Source organism: Nannospalax galili, unplaced genomic scaffold, assembly GCF_000622305.1.
Source record: "Nannospalax galili isolate Female #2095 unplaced genomic scaffold, S.galili_v1.0 scaffold1328, whole genome shotgun sequence".
NCBI lineage: Eukaryota > Metazoa > Chordata > Mammalia > Rodentia > Spalacidae > Nannospalax > Nannospalax galili.
The window spans coordinates 898,649-903,074 of record NW_008358795.1 but is presented as its reverse complement, the minus strand read 5'-3'; positions in this window follow the sequence as shown (position 1 = coordinate 903,074).

Genomic DNA, 4,426 nt, shown 5'->3' with positions numbered 1-4,426 from the left:
AGAAATTCTAAAGAATGAAAAGGAGGAAGAAGAGGCAGGAAGAGAGCCAAAAAGAGGAGGAGGGGCACAGGGGGAGAGGGGAGGAAGGAGAGGAGGAAGAAGAAGAGCAGGAAGAGAAGGAGGAGATGCTAGAGTTGACCAGTAAGGAAGGCTGCCCCAGAGCTGAGTCGGTCACTGACTGTGCCCATTTGCAGCCCATTCCTGTTTTGACAATGTACTGTGGCACACAAGTATGGGCCTCTGGTACAGAGGATGGGTAGCGTCTAAACAGGACAGAAGAGAGGCCTTTAGTAAGAAATTGCCACTGGGAGTACAGATCAATGGCAGAGTGCTGGCCTAGTTTGTACAAAGTCCTGAATTCAGCCTACAAATGCAGTTGACAGATGGCACATTGATAAGAGCAACTGTTGTGTTGAGGGCTCTCAGTGCCCCAAGAATCTTTTTGTTTGTTGGGTGTTTTTTTGACATAAGAGTCTCACTGAGTAGCCATGGCTGGGCAGGGATTAGCTATGTTGTCCAGGCTTGCCTCAAAGAGAGATCCAACCTGTTTTTACTGGGATTAAAGGTGTGTGACACCCCACCTAGCTGCCTCCTGTATTTAAAAAAAAAAAATCAGCCAGGTGTGGTGGCTTGCACCTTTAATCCCAGCACTCGGGAGGCAGAACTCAGATCTCTGAGTTTGAGGCCAGCCTGGTCTCCATAAGGAATCCAGGCCAGCTGGATTTTTAAAATTTTATTTGTATGAGTGTTTTGCCTGCATGTATGTATGTACACCATGTATGTGCCTGGTACCCGCAGAGGCCAGAAGAAGGTGTCATATCTCTTCAAAACTGGAGTTACAGATGATTGTGAGTTCCCATGTGGGTGCTGAGAATCAAACCTGGAGCCTCTGTAAGAGCAAACAATGCTCTTAATCTCTGAGCTGTCTCTCCACCCCTGCCTCAGGTATCTTAAATATTACAATAGCCTAGGAGTTTGACAATAGCCTTATCCCACCTTACAAAAAAAGGGAACTGGGGGCTAGAGAGATGGCTCAGCGGTTAAGAACACTGGTTGTTCTTGCAGAAGACCCGGCTTCGAATCCCAGCACCCACATGGCAGCTAACAACTGTCCATAACTCCAGTCCCAGGGGATCTGATAGCCTCTCTGACCTCCTTGGGCATTGCATGACACGGGTGCACTTACCTACATGCAGGCAATATACACATACACATACAATAAAAATAATAAATAAAGCCGGGCGTGGTGACACACGCCTTTAATCCCAACACTCAGGAGGCAGAGGCAGGTGGATCTCTGTGAGTTCAAGGCCAGCCTGGTCTCCATAGTGAGTTCCAGGACAGCTGGGGCTATAGGGAGACTGTCTAAAAAAGACCAATAAATAAATAAAATTAAAAAACAAGGGAACTGAGGTACAAAAAGTGAGGTGCTCCAGCTCACTGAGCAGAGCAAAGCTTAGTTAGGATATAAACCAGGGTGTTGAGATACCAAAACTCAGTTCCTGTTCCAATTCTTATCCAAATGTAAATGTGCAGCCTTCATATACACACCCAGCAGTTCTTGCAGCTTCCTTATTAAAGAGTGAACTTGTACAAGGCCTGATGGTGGTCTTGATGGGAGGTGGGGCAGAGCCATTGCCTTGGAAGCCTGGGGTAAGCAAGGCACAAAGAGAAGAGGGTGTTCTGCCAACACCACCAGGCAGCTTCCCAGAATGGGCCAGAGGAATGGAGCACATGTCAAGGAGGAGAGCTAGGGACGGGGCCACCCTTGGCATCATCCAAATGAGGGAATGAAGGGAAGAGACTCTTGATTAATTCCTCCAACCCAAGAGAGCCACAGGGATCTGAGGACTGTGGGGCACCATCTCCTTCCTCCTTCCTTAGCCTCCTGAGTGCTGGGATTACAAGTGTGGAGCACTAGTCCTGCTGAAAGCTGCCTTCTTAATTGTTGCCCAGCAAGTAGAAAAACAACCTCGCACTACACACAGCACAGATCATTTCTGTGACACTAAAAGGTACAGGGATTCTGGTACTGTAAACCTAGCCAAATACACATAGCTGGAGAGGTCGTAGGTCTTAGAGAAAACCCCAGGCTCTCATATCCCTAGACAAATGTAAATTTTTTTTTTTTGGTCTTTTTGAGACAGGGTCTCCTTGTAGCCCCAGCTGGTCTGGAACTCCCTATGTAAGACAGGCTGGCCTCGAAGTCACAGAGATCTGCCTGCCTCTGCCACCCAAGTGCTAGGATTAAAGGCGTGCACCACCACGTCCAGTTTGAAAAATGTAATTTCATACTATGTGCAAAATATGGATCCTCAAATTTACAGACAAGTATCCCAGTCACTACCCATCAAAGTAGCTTCTTTTTCAACAGAGATGATTACAGAGTTACACCACTGGTCGAAACACTGAAATTCTCTGTGAATTGCCCAAGCCTAAGTGGTACATCCAGGATGTGATGGATCCAAAGCCTCCAGAATAATGGATTTAAACTAAAATCCCCCAGGCCTGAGAAAAACTGTACAAGGAAGTAAAAATGAAAAATAATTCTGAATGCTAAGAACAAGCTGAGCTGACCTTTTTCATGCTCCTCTGCCCAAGCTGGAAATCATCCCAGAAATTCCCCCTACCTCTGCTTGGCACATAGCCGCCGCTTTTCTGCTTGGCACATAGCCACCGCTTGTCTTTAAAAGAAACCTGTGAACTGGGCTCTGGACTTCTGTCCTCCGAGTGAGGTGGGAGTCCGTTTTGCAAAATGCCAATAAATCCTCATGCTTGTTGCATCTCCTGATTTGGGGACTGAGTTATTGGGGTGCGACCTCCCATGAACGTTGGGTACCCCAGTCTGGGGGTCCAACAGATGCAATCTTTATACCTAAGACTCAGGGAACATAGAACAAGGGATGAAGAGACCAGTGATGCATCTTTCAATTCTCATCAATGAAGCTCCCTCATGCAGCAGAGGGCCAGGAACACAAAAGGTCACAAATAGCCAAACACAGAGAATAAGAGTCAGCAGAGTATGGGTCCTAGGACAGGACTCCTATATTAAGGTCTACCCGTCCAGGGCTGAGGGACCATTGTGGAAGAGGGGGAGGAAAGATTGTAAGAGTCATGGAAGGGGTGCATGACCATATGGAAATACTCCTACAGGCACTTGGAACCCTTCTCATATAGACCTACAGCAATGGTGTCAGAATGCACAGGACCCATGCAAACTTAGGCAGACAAAAACCCAGTACAGAACTGTAGAAATGAACAGCAAGTCCCAATCTGTTAGGGTTCCAAACAGCAGCAGTTTCCCCCCCTCCCCAACAGGGACCTCACCTTGACCTTTGAAGTCAAGGGAAACAAACTCTGCTGAGAAGCAGCCTGCCTTTCCTCTGACCTCCAAAGATAGGATAAGCAGATTCTACCTGATAACCAGAGATTTTAGAAGCTGTTTTTCTCTTATCTTAAGAGGGAAAAAGTAAACACTTCCAGACCCTAATCCTACCTGCTTTTCCTGCTTCCCCCTCCCTGATTTCTCCCCCAAACATTTTCCCCTTCCACACCACATCTTTCCCTTCGCTGACATCTTTCCCTTCCCCGAGGGAAAGGTGCCCCATGAGAAATAAATCTGTATCCCGCTGAGAATTCCATCTGTGCCTCGGTGCCTTCCTCCATCTGCGCCACCCGCTCTCTCTCTCCTCAAAACCTATCAGATGGTGCCAAAACCCGGCTCTTACTTCAAGGGACCTTGCACATAAAACTTTCAGACTCGCTTGTCGTTACTGGCCTCTGCAAACACCACTGATTCGGCATTAAGGTACACTTCCACCCTCTATCTCTCTCCCCTTCCCCATTCCTTTCAGCTCTCCCTCTCTCTCTCCCCTTTCCCCTTCACTACTCTCCGCCAGTTCTCTTTTCATCTCCTTTCCAATCAAATTCGGTCACTCCCAGACCTCACTCAAGGCCACTGGACAGCACTGGTTTCTGCAACCGTTGAACTGCCCGGCACAGTTACTGTGTCTGTCCACGCCCACCTGGGAGTCAGACCTGCCTCCCCGTCGCACTCAAATCCTTTTCCCTACCTCAGCTTCCTTCCCTTCCTCGCTCCTGCCATCTTTTGCCTTCCCCTAACATCTCATCTTCTCTCTCTCTCTCTCTCTCTCTCTCTCTCTCTCTCTCTCTCTTTCCTCTCCCTCTTCTCTCTCTCTCTCTCTCTCTCTCTCTCTCTCTCTCTCTCTCTCTCTCTCTCTCTCTCTCTCTCTCTCTCTCTCTCTCTCTCTCTCTCTCTCTCTCTCTCTCTCTCTCTCTCTCTCTCTCTCTCTCTCTCTCTCTCTCTCTCTCTCTCTCTCTCTCTCTCTCTCTCTCTCTCTCTCTCTCTCTCTCTCTCTCTCTCTCTCTCTCTCTCTCTCTCTCTCTCTCTCTCTCTCTCTCTCTC